The following is a 20,822-nucleotide window of genomic DNA, read 5'->3' on the forward strand; positions in this document are numbered from 1 at the left end:
GTGTCAACCAAGACAGTCCTACAACATCCAGAGCCTTAAGGAACTCCGGGCGATCTCATCCACCCCGGGCCCTGCCACCAAGGAGTTTTTGACCACCTCGGTGACTTCAGTCCCAGAGATGGGAGAGCCCACCTCAGAGTCCCCAGGCTCTGCTTCCTCATTGGAAGGCATGTTAGTGGGATTGAGGAGGTCTTCAAGTACTCCTCCCACCGACCCACGCCCCGAAGTGAGGTCAGCAGCGCACCATCCCCACCATATACGGTGTTGACACTGCACTGCTTCCCCTCCTGAGACGCCGGACGGTGGACCAGAATCTCCTCGGCCGTCCAAAGTCGTTCTCCATGGCCTCTCCAAACTCCTCCCATGCCCGAAGTTTTGCCTCAGCAACAACCGGCCGCTGCCGCTTGGCCTGCCGGTACCTATCAGCTGCCTCCAGAGACCCACAGGACAAAAAGTCCTATAGGACTCCTTCTTCAGCTTGACGGCATCCCTCACCGCCGTGTCCACCAACGGGTTCGGGATTGCCGCCACGACAGGCACCGACCACCTTGCGCCACAGCTCCGTCAGCCGCCTCAACAATAGAGGCACGGAACATGGCCCATTCGACTCACGTCCCCACCTCCCTCGGGGCGGGGTTGAAGTTCTGCCGGAGGTGGGAGTTGAAGCTACTTCTGACAGGGGACTCTGCCAGCCGCTCCCAGCAGACCCTCACAACACGCTTTGGGCCTACCAGGTCTGACCGCATCTTCCCCACCATCGGCCAACTCACCACCAGGTGGTGATCAGTTGACAGCTCCGCCCCTCTCTTCACCCGAAAGTGTCCAAGACATATGGTCGCAAGTCCGGCGACACCACCACAAAAGTCGATCATCACCTGAGGCCTAGGGTGTCCTGGTGCCAAGTGCACATATTAACTCCCTTATTCTTGAACATGGTGTTCGTTATGGACAATCCGTGACAGCACAGAAGTCCAATAACAAAACACCGCCGGGTTCAGATCGGGGCCATTCCTCCCAATCACGCCCTTCCAGGTCTCACTGTCATTGCCCACGGAGCATTGAAGTCTCCCAGCAAAACGAGGGAATCCCCAGAAGGTATGCCCTCTAGCAACCCCTCCAGAGACTCCAAAAAGGGTGGATACTCCAAACTGCTGTTCGGGCGATACGCACAAACAACAGTCAGGACCCTTCCCCACCCGGGCGGAGGGAGGCCACCCTCTCGCCCACCGGGTAAACCCCAATGCACAGGCTCCAAGTCGGGGCAATAAGTATGCCCACACCTGCTCGGCGCCTCTCACCGGGGGCAACTCCAGAGTGGTAGAGAGTCCAGCCCCTCTCAAGGAGATTGGTTCCAGAGTCCAAGCTGTGCGTCCGCGGTGAGTCCGACTATATCTAGCGGAACCTCTCGACCTCGCACTAGCTCAGGCTCCTTCCCTTCTGAGAGGTGACATTCCACGCCCCAAGAGCCAGTTTCTGTAGCTGAGGATCACACCTCCACGGTCCCCACCTTGGCCACCACCCAACTCACACTGCACCCAACCTCCTTGGCCCCTCCCATAGGTGGTGAGCCCATGGGGAGGAGAACCCACGTTACCTCTTCGGCTGTGCCCGCCGAGCCCCATGGGTGCAGGCCCGCCACCAGGCGCGCCATCGAGCCCCACCTCCAGGCCTGGCTCCAGAGGGGCCCGGTGACCAGCGTCCCGGCAAGGGAAAACGTTGTCCAGTTTTATTTTTCATTGAGGTTTGTTGAACCGCTTTTGTCTCATCCCTCACCCAGGACCAGTTTGCCTTGGGTGGCCCTACCAGGGGCATAAATCCCCGGACAACATAGCTCCTAGGATCATTGGGACACGCAAACCCCTCCACCACGATAAGGTGACGGTTCAAGGAGGAGGAATCCTAACTAGGAAAAGAAAATCCGAGCACATCACCCCAGTCTGAGCGTCACTACACTGGTTACCTGTGCCATTCAGAATTGATTTTAAAACACTGCTTATGGTTTACAAAGCCTTCAATAATCTCACTCCATCTTATATCTCAGATTGTCTGTCACCTTACACTCCAAATCGTAACTTTAGATCTTCAAATGAGGGTCTGCTTAGAATCCCAAGAGCAAAACCTAAAAGAAGTGGTGAGGCCTTCTGCTGTTAGGCACCTAAAATCTACAATATGAGTTTACTGAGAAATTTGCCAGGATAATACTGTGGAGCATTTTTAAAAAATTGCTAAAAACTCATTATTGTAACATGGCTTTCTCATAGCTTCATTTTAGTTTAAACTTGATGCTCTGTATAATCATCCATCCATCCATCCATTATCCAACCTGCTATATCCTAACTATAGGGTTACGGGGGTCTGCCGGAGCCAATCCCAGCCAGCACAGGGCATAAGGCAGAAATAAATCCTGGGCAGGGTGCCAGCCCACCGCAGGGCGCACACATACACACATACATACCCACACACTTAACCTGCATGTCTTTGGACTGTGGGATGAAACCGGAGCATCCAGAGGAAACCCACGCAGACACGGGGAGAACATGCAGACTCCATTTAGGGAGGACCCGGGAAGCAAACCCAGGTCTCCTATCTGCGAGGCAGCAGTGCTACCCACTGCGCCACCATGCCGCCCTCTGTATATTCAATTAATTATCATTATCATTCATGGTGGCTCTAAAATCAGTACTAACCTCTTCTTTCTCTTCTGTTCTTTTTCTGGTTTTCTGTGATCTGCGATCTGCAGCCCCACCACCTAATCAAAGCACTGTGATGTCCCTACATTGATGGATTTAAGGCCAGGGTCTAATGTATAAATGGTGCGTACGCACAAACATGTTACGTACACCTGTTTCCACACTCACATCGTGATGTATAAAACCTAAACTTGGTGTAAAGCCAAGCGCATTTTCACGCCAAATCAAACCCTGGCGTACACAAGTTCTCCGCTCGGTTTTGCAAATTGCCGGCACCCAGTGTCAAAGCAGTGCTGCTGTTCCTGTGTGGTTTCCCTTTATTTTTTAGATTCACATCCCTGACACGGCTTTATCAAATGCACTGAAATTAACGGCATATTGTTTATTAGTTTAAGGCATTTCATTGTAATCAACCCGTAACCATATAATGGTGCACAGAATGGCCAAACCATTCCAAATACTATAGCTACTTTAGCGTTGTCACTCTCAGTCCACCACTGAGTATTTAACCCACTGCATCCGAGTGTGGAATCACAGCTGTACAGCAGATTATCGGTATACTGCATCAGGCACATGCTGTCTCAGCCATGCACACAGTCTATTTGAACTCCCTCTATACAGTATGGCAAAAGCTTCAGAGCCTTTCCTGTTGGGACCTCGCGGTTCAGAAGCAGTTTCATCCCAAGAGCTCTAAACGCACTCAATCCGTCCATCAATTTTTTTTTTTGTTTTCTCTGTCCACCCTGGCCATCGGACCTTACTCTTATTCTATGTTAATGTTGACTTATGTTTATCTTTTATTGTGTCTTCTATTTCTCTATTCATTTTTGTAAAGCACTTTGAGCTACATTTTTTTGTATGAATATGTGCTATATAAATAAATGTTGATTGATTGATTGATCAATTGTTCCTGGTAGAACTGTTTGTACTTATAAGTGTGATGACCTCACTGTAAACTTGTGATACAGTTATAATATTCCACAACCTGAGCCAACTTTATAAAACCGCGTATTTACAGATGATGATGACGACTGGCTTCTAAGTCGATTTAGATTTCCAAGCACTATCTTCTTGGAGCTCTCTGTATAATTTTTAAGATGAAATGCAGTAAAGCATGTTTATTACATTATACAGATAAGTTTTAAACTTTATTAAAATAATGTATATTGTTAATAATTAAATGTGTGAGGACATGGTGGACAGCGGCAGTGACGAACTGGCGCTCCGTTCACAAATTGTTCCTGCCTCGCGCTGTATTTTTGCTGGGATTGGCGCGGCACTGAGTGGATAGAATAAACATGTACTACGAAGATATTTCAATATTCCATAAAAGTTTTGAAGAATTGGCATTTTAAGCTTACAGATGGCTTAACGTCTATTACTAAGCTGATTGTGTGGCGATCGAGTACTTGGAGAAAGAAAAGGAAGGACAGGAATTAGAGGTTAGTAAGTTTGAAAGAGACAGTACTGCTGCAATAATTATTTCATCGAGGGTCATGCACGGCGCAGGAAACACCTTGTGGGACGCAGGAACAATCGCTGGACTTGGCGCCAGTTCGTCACTATCACTGCGCCACCATGTTCCCATGTTTAGTAACATGCTTTAATTCCTATCATTATGAAAATGATATCATGTATACATCTCAGTATTTTAATTATTCAGAGAGCTATAATATCATGAATGTAATTGATTCTGTGTCCTGTCGGAGGAAGAGAAAGCCGGTTTAAGAAACACGTAGTGATTGACACACATAGAGCACATAGAAGATCAAATACAATACAAAGCATTTAACGTGTTACTTTAGTTACGATGGGATTTGAGAAAATAGTAAATTAAATAATTTTAAGATCAAGTTTTTGATGTTCTACTTTAATGACAAAATAAACTACGTGATTAAATTGGACATTTCGAGATTAAAGTTGACATTTCGTGCTTTTTTCCCACTGTGTGCCTATTTTTTTTTCTCTGTACCAGAATAATCTATCATAGAGCACTCAGACGGTGGGTTACGACTCGCCTTTTCACGGTGACTTTGATATCTGACCACTTCTTTTTTATTTTGGACACTATGTGACTTTCTGAACTTGAACTTTCGAGTTTCTCCGACATGCTATGTCGCTCGATTAACTTCCTTTTGTTGTTTATTCCACTGTTTAAACCAACACATTGTACGTTTTTCTTTGCCTCCACTTGGTATTCGCTGAAATTCTTCTATTTCCCCTGTGCTTTTGCCATTGCCTTTTCACAGACCGCAAAACATAAGGGGCTATTTATATTGATTTGCATCTTCAAAGTTCCGAGAGGGGCGACAGGCGCGTGGACATGCGTTACTTTTCACGCTGACTGGGATTTATGGAGCGGAAGAACGTGGAAGTTCAGATGTGTATGCACATTTCCGCGTTTGTCCGTACACCATGTTTGAGTGTGAATTCTACGCACGCCGTTATGCATGAGGCTCCAGTAGTCCGCATGGCCATCATCATCAAGTTCTTCCATGTGAACCCTAAATACCATGAGGACATAGAGGGGTCTGGATTTTATTTAATTTTTTTCTCTAGCCATCTGGAGTTTTTTCTTTTGTTGATTCTGTCCTCCCTGGCCATCAGATCTTACTTTTTTCTATGTTAATTAGTATTGTCTAATTTTAATTCTTATTTATTTTGTCTTTTTTCTCTTTCTTCATCATTTGTATGAAAATGTGCTCTAGAAATCAATGTTGTTGTTGTGACTCTAGAAAAGTGATGTCATTTGTTTTTTGAAATTCTTAATACATAGAGTTAAAAAAAAAGTGCAGGGACTTTTTGACCGTCCCACGTATATTCGTACTAAAAACGTTTTTTCTTTATTTTGTATTTAAAGTTAATTAAGATTTTTAAAATGGTGCTGGTTCTTAAACTCCTTGGTGCTGACCTTGAGCGTGGAATTGTATTTAAATGCGGTTTATCCCAAGTGGGACTGTGGTTAATCAGTTTGGATGAGATATGAAGCGTAAGGCCCAAAAAACACTTGGAACTATATTGTGCGGACAAAATAATCTCATTTTGCAAAATAAAAAACATGATTTTTTTTCTATTTGTTTTGCCACTCAATGGTAATTCATCAATATTCACGAGTGGGGTGGAGCTGTTGACCAAAACGCACAATGGCATGTTAACGAGAAGCTGTAAAGCCACTTTTAGAACAAACTGAAAGTGAACCATTAGTGAGGTCGAGAGATTAGTGACGACAATGTGAATGGATCATCAGACATTGGCACTGCAAACACTAGAGGGCACTGCTGCTCCTCAAAGCCAACAGACCGACACAGAGGACACAATTTCAAAGCACCAAGCACACGTTTATTTTTGCCAGATTCCTGCTTCGTGAAAGTTCAAGTTCAGTCATATAATCATGCTGAACCACGCTGAATAGAAGTTTTTCATTTGAATTTTGAATTTTTGCACACTACCGCCCACAAATCTTCTCTTCTCTCTATTTCTTTTGTCGTTCGTTTCTCCTCCACACCTCCCAGCAAGCATTGTCCACCTTCCACCCGACTCTGGCGCGCTTCTGTGAGGTCAGTTCAGTCCTTTTATAGTTCACGTGGCCCGCCAGCATTTCCGGGTTGGGCAAAAACCTCATCTCCCATGGCTCCTGTATATTCACAGCACCACCTGGCGGCACCCAACAGGGCTGAGATACAGAACTCCAAGTCCCATGGTGCCCTGTGGGAAACGCTGTAAACCAGGGGAGGTACCCTCTAGCATCTAGGGCAGCCCTATTCAATAGGTGGCCCACGGGCCAGAACCGGCCCATCAGTCATTTTGGGCCGGCCCACTGACTACATACCTCTTAATAAATTATTCATTCAAATAGCTGCGACTTAACTGTAAGCGCGACAGTTTAGAACATTTTGCAACTTTTTACGGGACGTCGCGCAGCTGTTTACGCTCTTGATGGAACGTTTATGACAGTTGAAAACAGAGCGAACATGTCACATTCAAAAGAGAAGAGACGTAAGGTTGACAGCGAAAATAGGAAATTTAACAACGAGTGGACTGATAAGTATGCACACACACAAAATGCTGATCTGTCTTGTCATTTGCTCGGTAAATAAAGAATACAATGTGCGGAGGCACTTCCAGACGACTCACACTAACTTTGATAATGAATATCCCCGGGCTCGGAGGCTCGAGAGACAAAAATAAAGACACTGACTCAAAACTACCAGCGAAGTTGTGTGGTTTTCACCCGAACCTGCACTTTGCAACAGAAAGCTACAATAGCATCTCTCTGAATTGCATGGATACTGACTAAAAATAAAAGACCATTTACAGATTCTGAAACAGGAAAAGAACGCATACACGCTGCTGTCGAGGAGGTGGTAACGGATGAAAAAGTGAAAGAGCAGGTTATATCTTCGATTAAATCAATCCCACTGTCCGATACAACAGCTGCGAGAAGGGTGGACGTTTTAGCTACGGACGCTCTTCTTAATCAACTGAGGAAGGCTGATTTCATATCTCTGGCTGTGGATGAATCAACAGACAACTCGGATGTAGCTCAACTTTGTATGTTTGTGCGATTTTTTCGATGGTCACTGTTTCAAAGAGGACATATTGGGATTAATACCACTGGAAGGGAATACAACAGGAGAAATTCTCTTCCAGAAGATTGTTGATCAAGAGAACGGACTGGACTTGGAGCGTATCACCCTGCTTATTACAGATGGTGCGCCCTCGATGGCAGGGAAGATCAAAGGACTGTCTGCACTTGCGCCAAAAATGAAGTCGCTGCACTGCCTCATCCATCAGAGTGTCCTTTGCCCACAATTAAGTGGTGAGTTGAAAAACACAATGGATTCTGTTAAGGCTACAATTAACTTTTATCAGATCAACATCTAGTTTCCAACACAGACTTCTTGCTGATATGTCATCTCAGCATGTTGACCTACTTTTGCATAACAATGTGAGGTGGTTAAGCCAGGGAAACTCACTCACGAGAGAAAGAAATCATCACTTTCCTTTGTGAATGCAAGCACAGGAAGGCTGAAACATTTCTGACCAACATGTTGGATGATAAATTTGTGTCTGAGATGTGTTTTTTATGTGATATCCTTCATCATTTGAATGTACTTAACCTGGGACTTCAGGGGAGAGATAAAACAGTTGCTGATGTGGTTGAAATGCTAACTGCTTTTCAAGATAAGCTGGATATTTTTTTCATCTGATCTCAGTAGCAGACTGCTGCACTCTCCAACCCTCAGTGGCTTCATCAAGTCATCACAAAGTCACAAAGGTCACGTCAGACTTTCTCGATCATTTGAAACACAACTTTGCACAGAGATTCAATGACTTGGACATTCCCAAAGAGTTGCTGCATGTTGGGAGGAACACTTTCACCAGCACACCCAATACTTCCCCGAAAGCAGCAGAGTTCCTAAAGTTGCATGGTGTTGATGAAGGTCCCCTGCAACTTGAAATGATTGAAATGCAAGCATCATGTGAATTAAAGGATGTCCTTCAGGAAAAAGGCTGCACAGAGCTTTGGACAAGGCAGATTGTCCCAGAGATGTTCCCAAACATGAAAAAATTGGCCGTGTGTGTTAACAATGTTTGGATCAACATATACATGTGAATCATCCTTCTCTGACATGAATGCCATAAAAACAGACAATCGGATCTCCTTGACAAATGAGCATCTGCATCATTGTTTGCGGATTGCTGTCACCCCCTATGAACCTAACTTTTCTCGTCTTGCCCAGTCAATGAAGCGTCACTTTTCTCATTAGAGAGATATCAAAATGTCCTGTAGTATGAAGACTAGACACACTTTTGTGGACTTTTATATGCTTTAAAAGCCAGCAGTTTACGTTTGTGATTTCATTCAAAGTTATGTTTGTTTCCTATTTGCACAATATGATATTGCTATTACTGTTTCTGTGAGTTTGTGACTTTGATATTTGCTCTTATTTGCACAAAAAGAAATTGTAATTATTGTTTTCTAGGCTTTATTTTATTTAAGCAAAAAGCAAATACTGTCACTGTTAATTTGTGACTCAGATTTCTGTTAAACTGTTTTGCAGTTTTTATTATTTGCACTAGAAGCCAGCGGTTAATTCTAATGCCATTTCACTCCTTTAAATAAAAATATTGAAAATGCAGTGGTGCTTTGTATTAATGGCACAATACGAGAAATACAGGGAAATGTGCGGCCCACTGGCAAAAGCCGTATGACAATTTGGCCCAATGAAAAATCTAATTGAATACCCCTGATCTAGGGGATGGCACTGTGCCCTAAAAAAAAATGTGCCTTCCCTCATCCTTCCATATCCAGGGCATCCCAGCGTGCCGTCTGTTACAACACAGATAGTGAAACTGTGACATACGGTACTTTTACGACCACACTGCCATTCGGCCCTGAGAAAGTTCACCGTGGGTGCAAGTAGCTTTGTGGCAAAAATGATTGTGATCAAGTGGAAGGACAAGAAAGCCATTACCCCCTAAGCATTGTGCCAAATGCCCCAACTGTCAATGTTAATTTCAGGAGGACTGTGCAAATCACTAAGCCTTGAGCTGCAGTAGCCTACGATAACACAAGGGGTGCGTCGATGGTGTTGAATCAGCCCGAAGTTTCGCCGTTATTAGAACATTAGAACAATCTAGACGAGAACAGGCCATTCAGCCCAACAAAGCTCGCCAGTCCTATCCACTTGCTTCCTCCAAGAAAACATCAAGTCGAGTTTTGAAAGTCCCTAACGTCTTACTGTCTACCACACTACTTGGTAACTTATTCCAAGTGTCTATCGTTCTTTGTGTAAAGAAAAACTTCCTAATGTTTTCCCTTAACAAGTTTCCAACTGTGTCCCCGTGTTCTTGATGAACTCATTTTAAAATACAAGTCTCGATCCACTGGACTAATTCCCTTCATAATTTTAAACACTTCAATCATGTCACCTCTTAATCTTCTTTTGCTTAAACTGTAAAGGCTCAGCTCTTTTAATCTTTCCTCATAATTCAACCCCTGTAGACCTGGAATCAGCCTAGTCGCTCTTCTCTGGACCTTTTCTAGTGCTGCTATGTCCTTTTTGTAGCCTGGAGACCAAAACTGCACACAGTACTCAAGATGAGGCCTCACCAGTGCATTATAAAGGTTGAGCATAACCTCCTTGGACTTGTACTCCACAGATCGTGCTATATAACCTAACATTCTGTTAGCCTTCTTAATGGCTTCTGAACACTGTTTGAAGTTGATAGCTTGAGTCCACTATGACTCCTAAATCCTTCTCATAAGGTGTACTCTCGATTTTCCGACTGCCCATTGTGTATTCAAACCTAATATTTTTACTTCCTATGTGTAATACTTTACATTTACTGACATTAAATTTCATCTGCCACAAATCTGCCCAAGCCTGTATGCTATCCAAGTCCTTCTGTAATGATATAACGGATTCCAAATTATCTGCTAATCCACCTATCTTGGTATCATCTGCAAACTTAACCAGCTTGTTACTTATATTCCTATCTAAATCATTTATATATATTAAAAATAGCAGCGGCCCTAGCACTGACCCCTGTGGAACACCACTCTTAACATCGGCCAGTTCTGATGAGGTTCCTCGCACCATCACCCTCTGCTTCCTGTGTCTGAGCCAATTCTGCACCCATCTAAAAACATCACCCTGAATTCCCACTTCTTTTAACTTGATGCCCAACCTCTCATGTGGCACCTTATCAAATGCTTTCTGAAAGTCCAGATAAATAATATCATAAGCTCCACTTTGATCGTATCCTTTTGTTGCCTCCTCATAGAATTCCAACATGTTAGTAAAACACGACCTCCCTCTTCTGAACCCATGCTGACTGTTCAGAATAACTCCTGTCCTTGTCATGTGTTGCTCAATCTTATCCTTAATAATTCCTTCCATTAATTTTCCTGTGATGCTTGTTAAGCTTACTGGCCTATAGTTGCTTGGATCTGCCCTGTCACCCTTTTTATATAATGGGATGATATTTGTCATTTTCCAGTCCTTTGGAATCTCTCCAGTGCACAGTGACTTCCTAAAATATGTGTCAAGGGTTTATATATGTACTCACTAGCCTCCTTAAGAACACGAGGATAAATATTATCTGGGCCTGGTGATTTGTTTGATTTCATCTTATTTAATCTGAGCAGCACTTCTCCCTCTACAATTTCCAAATCCCTCAGTACCTCCTTAGTAGTTGTTGTTACCTCTGGCAGGTTATCCACTTGCTCACTTGTAAACACCTCAGAAAAATGTAAGTTTAGGGCATCTGCTATTTCATTGTCTGTATCTTTTAATTCCCTTTACTACTGATGAACTTGACCTCCTCCTTAACTGTTCTTTTACTACTAAAATACTGAAAGAATCTCTTGGGGTCTTCTTTCGCCTTATCTGCTATATTCCTCTCCAACTGTCTTTTAGCCTCTCTGATATCCTTCTTAATGGTTGCCCTCATGTTCTCATATGCTACGGTTCTCTTTGCAGTCATTAGTCTTATATGCCTTATACAGCAGTTTTTCCTTTGCAACTTCTTTTTAAATCTTTATTAATCCATCGTGGAGTTTTTTAGTTTCCTATTACTTCCAAATTTAGGTATGTATCTGTCCTGCATTACATGTAAAACATTTTAAACCTGTTCCACTGCTCCTCGACTGTCTCCACATTTAAAAGCTTATCCCAGTCTATCCTACTTAGACTTTGTCGCATCTGCTCAAAATTAGCCCTACTAAAGTTCAACTTAACAATTTTAGTCTTTGCATCTGTACTCTTACAAAATACTGAGAATTGTATTACATTATGGTCACTTGACCCTAGTGGTTCAATCACCTCTACACCCTCAATTCTATCCTGATTATTACAGAATACTAAATCCAGACAGGCTTCACCCCTTGTTGGTGCTTTAACATGCTGTGTTAAAAACAGTCGCTGATTACTTCTAAAACTCCTGCTCTTGTGCTCCTCCATCTGTAAGGTTATCCCAGTTAATATTTGGATAATTAAAGTCCCCATGACTATAATATCCCCTGTAAACTTGCCTTTTGATATTACTAAAAGATGTGTGTTGAAATTACTGTCTGAATTGGGTGGTCTATAACACACTCCTAAAATGAGACCTTTTCCCTAATATTTTCCAGGTGAAGCCACATGTCCTCACTAAGATGGGGCTCATCATCCAACTGAAGATGACTTACATTTAATTCCTGTTTGGCATAAACAGCAACCCCACCTCCTTTTCTGTTCTGTCTATCCTTCCTAAAAAATGTGTATCCCTCTATGTTACACTCATCCCCATCTTTGTTATTTAGCCAGGTTTCCGTTATTGCTATAATATCATAATTGTGCTCTGCTACATACAACTCCAACTCACTTACCTTATTTTTGATACTTCTAGCATTAAGGCAAGCTATTTTTAATGTGTTAATCCTTCTATCTTTACGTGTTTGCTTAAAATTTACATTACTATGCATTTTTATTTCTACACCATTGTTTGTTCTTCCATGTATAGATCTAAATCTGGCCTGTCCTAAACTCCCTGCCCCCAATCCCTCGACTAGCCTACACATACGCCTCCCCAATACATTGGTGCCCCTCCGGTTCAGATGTAACCCGTCACGCGGAACAGGTCCCATCTGTTCCAAAAGGAGTCCCAATGCCCCATAAACCTATACCCTTCTACCCTGCACCAAGATTTGAGCCACGCGTTAAGCCTTCTAATCTCCTCAATCTTACCTGGACTGGCGCGTGGCACAGGCAGAACTTCGGAGAAGACTACCTTGTCAGTTCTGCTCCTCAGCTTGGTACCTAACTCTTTGAATTTGGATCGCAGAACTGACAGACTACCCTTATGTATGTCATTTGTTCCAACGTGGACAATGACAACTGGATCCACCCGCTCTGGCCAAGAGCCTATCCACCCTTCCAGGAGGTCTCCCACCTGTGCTCCCGGAAGGCAACACACCGCGAGACTCTCTCTCTCTCTGGGGCACACCTCAATCCTCCTAATGATTGAGTCCCCAACTATCACTACCTCTCTCTTTTTGGGAACTGGTTTTGAGGTGGCCCGTTGGGGCTCCTCAACCCTGCCTACCACCTCAGAATTATCAGAGTCACCGTCCAGCTCCGCCAGGACATGATAACGGTTAGACACTTCTAATTCTGGGGTTGATGCCCCCGGACAGTGTGCACCCTTTACCTTACGCCTTGTGACCGTGACCCACCTATTCCTACCTGTCTGGTCTGGAATCTCCTCCGCCCACCTTAGGGGTGCACACTATCTCTCTAAAGGACACCTGGGCCAAGTCCGCCAATTCTCTATTACAACGCAGGTCAGCCAACTCCTCCTCCAGTTCAGCGACCCTGAGCTCGAGGTGCTGGATCAGCTGGCATCTCTTGCAGATGTAGCCCTCATAGACAACTGGCTCTTCCAAACCATCATCTAAAAGTCCAACATCCAACAGGACTTGCATTGCACTGGCCTCATTATTAAAATTTGATTTGGGATTACTAAGCTGCCTTAACTTAAAATTAAATTTCTTCTTCTTTCAGCTGCTCCTTAACTTAAATGGTAACACTAAGATCTGCTACAGATATTTTACACCTTTTCCCCTTAAGCTCCTGTACTGTTCTCCCTCTCAGCTGCCTGCTGTTTGCCTTTCTATGAGGTTAACTTTACTTTTCTCTGTCTCTTCTCCTAACTTTGCTCTCTTCTTACTTATAAGGTCTTCACTCACACTGTTTGTATTAATGAACCAATACGCTGTCGCCCACTTAACTGTTCTACTTCTGGACCGCTAAGGACTGTTTAATCTAAAATAAACAAATAAATCAAACTTTACTACCTTATTTGCTCCTACTGCTCCTTGTGCCTGATCGGCGTCTTAATGCTTTCCGCTTACCTGCGCACTACTGAGTTTCCACCTTTTACTGCTTTGAAGTCAGCCGCGCCTTTTTTCTTTTCCTTTAAACTAAGGACTCGCTGTTACAACGACGCGGTTATTTATTTACAAATGCCAATATAAGTTACTGCTGCTTTCTACCCTGCCGCCTCGATGCTAATTCAAATACAGATAACAAGAAAAAGAACAGCTACAAGTACAAATAACTTCTCCAAGCGCACTTCCAAACACCCAGCTACTTTTGCTCTTGTGCGGGTGAAAAAAAAGCAAAAAAAACCTTCTAAAGGGAAAAAAGCTTTAAAAATTCCCACACGGTTCCTTAGAGGCAACCAAAACCCAAGTTTTTAAGAGCAAAATGTATTTTTTTAATGTAAATCTCACACCACAGAACAAACCAACAACTCTCAACAGACTCTAGCGTTTGCAAAGCACACGTCAGCACAAAGCACACATGACTCTCTGTCCCACTGTATACCAGTCTCCAGTGGTCTTTGACTTTGACACTAGCACGTCTTTTAAAGCACACATTACTAAACTATCCAAAATGTGTTTTTTTACATCTTTTCTAAATATGCAGGATGCTGAGAAATTAATTCATGCTTCTATCAGCGCATGCTCCCAACCTCTTCCTAATCATCCTATTTGGGTTGACTGCTGAAATGTGATGTTCACTGAATCTTCATATTGTTCTTCATACAGCTTCCAGATAATTCAAAGTGCCATTTCAGAAATCATTGCAAAAATAAGAAAATACAAATGCATAACCCCAGTCCTCATGTCCTTACACTGGCGCTCGGTTAAGTTCAGGGCCGATTTCAAAATCCTCCTTTTAACATATAAAGCTTTAAATGGCCGAGGTCCGGCTTACTTGTCTGAACTTATCCTGAGGATAAATCAAGGATGAATAAAATAATAGTGGGAGGTCGAGCTTTTAGTCACAGGGGGTCCCTAAACTGTGCATTTTTCTGCCTGCTACTATAAGAGATGCCCCTTTTGGTCTCAGCTTTTAAATCCTGGCTCAAGACTCACTACTTCAGTTTAGCACACCCTGACTAGAGCTGCTGATTAACTGTGCAGACTGCATCTCTGTTGTCAGTCATTAACATTAAAACATAAGTAACATGATAGTTAGAATTTGATACTAACCCTCACCTATTCTAGTTTTCTTCCCAGTATCCACTTGGTGCAACTGCTCCGCTTCTAGTGGTTTGCCTGCCAGTCTCAGGTAAAGCAGCACTGGAATCATCGAGTAGAAGGGTCCTTCCATCTGATTGGCCGGCCCAGCACTGACTCGGCCATAGAATGGCTAATATGCGGGAAGCGGCTTGTTGGCTGAGGTCTGTGTGACTCTGACTCTTGTCTGGCTTGTCTGACTCCTTTTCTATAATCTGTCGGTGTGTGAGTTGTTTTTTTTTTTCTCCATTCTTTTGGGACTCCCCCCAATGGGACGACACACCGAAGAGCATCCCAAAGTGCGATCGCCGTGTCTATGAAAGACTGCTTATCGGCTGCCGGGACAACCGCAGGCTCACAGTGCTGCAGCAGCACACCACAGAAGTAACTCCGGGCCGATTACGGTCGCGCTATAAGTACCAAAGCCCATTGCGGCACTTCCTGTGTGATTTTGGGCTATACAAAAATAAACTGTATTGTATTGTATTGTGCCTGTCGTCGATGGGTGATGCAAAGAACGTTATAAATGCAGGGAACAAGATTACCTGGCCATGTCCCTGCCCGACTGCTGTGTCTGTGTGTCGGACAGAGGTGGGTAGAGTAGCCAAAAATTGTACTCAAGTAAGAGGAGCGTTACTTCCGAATAATATTACTCAAGTAGAAGTAAAAAGTAGTCATCCAGAAAATGACTCAAGTAAGAGTAAAAAAAAGTATTTGGTGAAAAGACGACTACTCAAGTACTGAGTAACTGTTTGATCATAATAAATGATTTCTTTTCTGCTATTTCCAAATAATACAATAAAACATGAGTAATAATGAATCACATCTTTACAAAATAAAGATTCACAAATAATAAAGTTTTTCACAACAAAGCTTTTGAGGCCGATACCTGCAGCAGGTAACGTGTGTGTCTGAACAGCGCAGATTACTTACAGTGACGAGATCTCCTGTACACTGACAGTATGATACTGCAGATTCACGCGTCCTCCAAACAGCACAGCTGATAGAAAATAACATCAGAACAAGGCAGCCTGTGCACGTCCAACAAGTCTCACTTTCCCTTGACCGTCTGTGTCTGTGCCTGTTTGGTTAACACGTGCTTGTTCTTCACTCAGTGACGTGATGGTTAAGCTTCAGCAGGAGTTGGCTCTCAAGGTTCCTGCAGTGAAGATGTGACCGTTTAGCAGTGATCAGGAGCCCCGCAGGACCTAAAAGTCTCTCACGGGCTGCAGACGCAGGAAGTTTGTGTGTGGTCATGTGACTCCATGGCTACGTCTGATTAGTGAAACGGAGCCATGTGATTATTGTTGCTACGTCTGATTGGTGAAACAGTCATGCAGTTGATCCACTGGCGGCTTCTCTCCGACAAAAATATAGCGTATCTAATGTGTAAATGGAAAAAAGTAACGAGTCGAGTGTTGCCCAGTGTAGCGCAGTAAGAGTAGCGTTTCTTCCTCACAAATGTACTCAAGCAAAAGTAAAAAGTATTGTGCAGTAAAACTACTCTTAGAAGTACAATTCTTTTTAAAAAAGTTACTCAAGTAAATGTAACTCGTTACTACCCACCTCTGGTATCGGAGAGCGGTAGATCCCTCTACAATAAATAACCGTGCTGTTCCTGTTTTCAAGCTGAATAGAGTCGGTTACTGAGACTCAGCCTCGTGTTTTGGGGTACAAGACAGGGACTCACACGTCACAGGAGGTTCTACAATGAGCTGATGGGCAGACGTTGTGCTTTTTCGTGTATCTTCATTAGTCTCTACTTTGTGCTTGGCGTATTTGAACAAATCTGAATCCTCACAGTATTCAGTGATTCGTATCATCTTGTTCTTTCATTCTGCCTTGTAGTTTCCACCATTGTGTTGTATGTCTGAGGTGGCCATTGAGCTCTGTGAGGAGGACTACTTGTCTTCTGTATTGAGTATTGCAGTAACCCCATTTTTTTGACACCCATTGCACGCCCAACCTACCTGGAAGGGAGTCTCCCTCTGAATCCGTTTACTAAGATTTCTTCTTTGTTCTTGTTTTTTTTTTTCACCTTGTAAGGGTTTGGTGCTTTTTCTGGTCTTCTTAGAGGTTGAAGCCCAGGGTGCTGTTAAAACAAAAACAGAGCCTGTTAAAGCCCCTTGAGACATTCCTTGTGTGATTTTTGGACTATCCAAGAAATAAATGGTTGTTGTTGTCTTTCCTGCCTTCCACCCAAATGCTGCCCGGGAAGGCTTTGGAGGCGCCACCCTTGAAGTGGATTTGAGAAGGCTTTGTTTGCACTATTGTGATTATGACTATCTCTGCAGACTGATGATGGTGCTGGAGAGTGGCGATGTGTGACATGTGGATTAGCACCATGCAAGTAAGTGTGAAGGTCCGGGTTGGCTCTACGGTCCCTGGTTACACTTCAACCCAGAACCATTGATAATCATGAATCAAGATGAGGAAGGGAAAACACGGTGTGATAAAGAATACCAAAAGACATGATGAGGGTTTGGGGCAGCTACCCGTATAATGTATCCTGGCTGCTGTAATTGAATTTGGTGAACAGAGATCTTCACAAGACTGAATCCAAAACAGAACTGATCAAAGACAAGAAAGGTGGCGATTTTAAAGGCCCGTTCAGGAAGTGACATCATCTTTAGGGCCGGAACCGGAAGTGATGTCTGCGGGACCAGAATTGGTGCCAGAATCTAGAAGTGGTATCCATGAGACCGGAAGTGATGTCATCTCTGGGGCCGGACCTGGAGGTGATGTCATTGGGGACCAGAAGTGACGTCAAAACAAGTCAGGTCAGGTCAGGTTGGGGAGCAGGCACTGGTACGTCGCGTTGCCACAACCACCACATGACGAAACAGGTCAGGATCCTAATTGGCAACAAGGGCAGGCACGCGGTCCAGTTCCACCCTCTGGAAATGACCCTCTATCTGCAGAAGTCAAGTATTATGTGGGCGACCCCTTGGCCTGGTCCAACAATGAGGATCTTACAAGCTGGATCACCCTCAAGGAAAACGCGCCTCATGGCTGTAGTGTCGTAACTGATGCCCCCTCACAATGCAGGTCATGTGCCTCATTCGGGACTCCATTAGCAACACGTCAAACGTCTCCAGAGAGACACATTAATGAAGGAGTCCAGTCTTTGTCTCTGGTCACTGGATAGCGTCCATGTCTCACAACCACATAACAAGACAGGAAGCACCAGGACTCTAAAGACTTGGACCTTCGTCCTTTTGCAGATATCAGGTGCACCACTCCAGCCGCTCAGGTCCTCAACAATGAGCTGGATTACCCTCGGGTAATCACACCACATGGCTGTAGTGCCATAACTGACGCTCCCTCACAATGCAGTTTATGTGCCTCATTTGGGACTCCATGAGCAACACAAAGTCAAACCCAAGGATTCTCTGAAGAGACACACATGAAGGAGTCCGGTCTTCATCTCAGGTCACTGGATAGCGGCCATGTCTTACAAACAGGAAGCACCAGGACTCTAAAGACCTTCGTCCTTTTGCAGATATCAGGTGCACCACTCCAGCCGCTCAGGTCCTCAACAATGAGCTGGATTACCCTCGGGTAATCACACCACATGGCTGTAGTGCCATAACTGACGCTCCCTCACAATGCAGGTTATGTGCCTCATTTGGGACTCCATGAGCAACACAAAGTCAAACCCGAGGATTCTCTGAAGAGACACACATGAAGGAGTCCGGTCTTCATCTCAGGTCACTGGATAGCGGCCATGTCTTACAAACAGGGAGCACCAGGACTCTGAAGACTTGCACCTTCGTCCTTTTCCAGAGATATCGGGAGCGCCACACACTCCTTTCCAGCGACCTCATGACCCTCCATGCTCTCCCAATCCGTCTACTGACTTCATAGGAAGAGTCACCAGGGACATGAATGTCACCACCAAGGTAAGTAAACCTCTCAATGAGGTCGACACTCTCACCTCAGACAGACACAATACTGAGGTTATTAAAGGCCTAATCTTTGGTTTTTATCAGGACCCTCACAATCATAGACACTCAGACTCCTCACTCAGTCTCTCGAGTGTCCCGATCAGAGCCTCCATTGACTCTGTGAAGATCACAGCATTATCAGCAAAGTCATCTTTCTTCACCAACAGAAGCCCCACAGCCGCTGGACCCCACGACCCTGCCCAACACCCAGTCCATGCCAGCTTTGAATAGAGTAGGAGCAGAACAGAACGCTGACGGACCCCCAGAATCAACTGGGAAGAAAACAGAGGGTCTACCTCCACTCTGCACAGCACTCACAGTACCAGTGTACAGGCCGGCCATGATATCTAGAAACCTCGAGGGGATCCCGCGAACCCTCAGGATGTCCCACAGGGCAGCTCGATCAACTGAATCCAACACTTGGAGAAAATCGACAAGGACTGCGAAGAAAAAAGTTTACGAAGCACTGACTGATAGCGGAATGATCTTCTACCCATTAAGCTAACTTTCTCGGCTCTATTTGTAATTAAAGGGAGTTCATTATTCAGTTTGACGCAGAGTCTCTTTGCTAGAAAGATGTGCAGTTTGACTGCATATTGCTTTCAAATGAATATTTTGGTGGAATAATTTCCTGTGACGAGGTATGGACAGGATTAGAAATGAGGACATCAGAGGGTCAGGTGGGACGGTAGGGAGACAAAGTCAGAGAGGCGAGATGGCGTTGTTTTAGACATGTGCAGAGGAGAGATGAGGGGTGTAATGAGAGAAGGATGCTAAGGATAGAGGAGAAGAGGAAGAACATTAGAACATTAGAACACTCTGGACGAGAACAGGCCATTTAGCCCAACAAAGCTCGCCAGTCCTATCCACTGGTTTCCTCCAAGAAAACATCAAGTCGAGTTTTGAAAGTCCCTAAAGTCTTACTGTCTACCACACTACTTGGTCGCTTATTCCAAGTGTCTGTCGTTCTTTGTGTAAAGAAAAACTTCCTAATGTTTGTGCGAAATTTACCCTTAACAAGTTTCCAACTGTGTCCCCGTGTTCTTGATAAACTTATTTTAAAATACAAGTCTCGATCCACTGGACTGATTCCCTTCATAATTTTAAACACTTCAATCAGGTCACCTCTTAATCTTCTTTTGCTTAAATAGTAAAGGCTCAGCTCTTTTAATCTTCCCCTCTATCTAACTCATCCCCTGTAGCCCTGAATCAGCCTAGTCGCTCTTCTCTGGACCTTCTCTTGTGCTGTTATGTCCTTTTTGTAGCCTGGAGACCAAAACTGCACACAGGACTCAAGATGAGGCCTCACCAGTGCATTATAAAGGTTGAGCAGAACCTCCTTGGACTTGTACTCCACACATCAAGGCGCTATATAACCTGATATTCTGTTAGCCTTCTTAATGACTTCTGAACACTGTTGGGAAGTTGGTAGCTTAGAGTCCACTATGACTCCTAAATCCTTCTCATGAGGTGGACTCTCGATTTTCCGACCGCCCATTGTGTATTCAAACCTAATATTTTTACTTCCTATGTGTAATACTTTTCAAGGCCTAAGAGAAGGTTTATGGATGTGCTGAGAGAGGACATGCAGGTGATGGGGGTGACAGAGTGAGATGACGAGGACAGGAAGAGATGGAAGAAGATGATCTGCCGTGGCGACCCCTAATGGGAGCAGCCAAAAGAAAAAGAAGAAGAAGACAGTAGCTTAATGAAACTAACTAATATGTGTAAGCCTTAAACAGAAACATCATGTACAGGAACTTTGTCTTTTTGTGTATTATCAGTCTATTTCTTTATTTTTATGTGAACTGTCTTTGCTTTGAATTTCACTAAAAACTTTTTAAACAAAGATACTTAGACAATGGATTTTGTTTTGTACACCTCACAATGAAAACCCCTAAACACACCATGAAGGTGCAGTATTGTTGGCATTCCTCAATAAACGCAGCTACTTTACCTAAACGTATATGTAGAGGAAATTCAAAAAGTCCTCACTAGGTGGCAGCATAAACCCATTTCTGTAAATACAGCGGGGCTCAAAGCAGCTGCTTGATTTATTTTTTTTGCCTTAATGGGTCTGTTCTGCTCCTACTCTGGTCAGTGCTTGTATGG

At 44.0% G+C, this 20,822-nt stretch overlaps 1 protein-coding gene across 1 annotated transcript in view; it reads right to left on the reverse strand.

The window, feature by feature from the left end:
• LOC120524086 (interleukin-18 receptor 1-like) overlaps window positions 1–16,824 on the reverse strand; it is a 138,015-nt gene extending 121,191 nt beyond the window's left edge. The window contains exon 1 of the mRNA XM_039745943.1: window positions 16,734–16,824. The gene's annotated coding sequence lies outside the window, so the exon portion shown is untranslated. The remainder of the gene's footprint in view (window positions 1–16,733) is intronic.
• Between the last annotated feature and the right edge of the window lie 3,998 nt (window positions 16,825–20,822).

Source organism: Polypterus senegalus, chromosome 2, assembly GCF_016835505.1.
Source record: "Polypterus senegalus isolate Bchr_013 chromosome 2, ASM1683550v1, whole genome shotgun sequence".
Classification (NCBI taxonomy): domain Eukaryota; kingdom Metazoa; phylum Chordata; class Cladistia; order Polypteriformes; family Polypteridae; genus Polypterus; species Polypterus senegalus.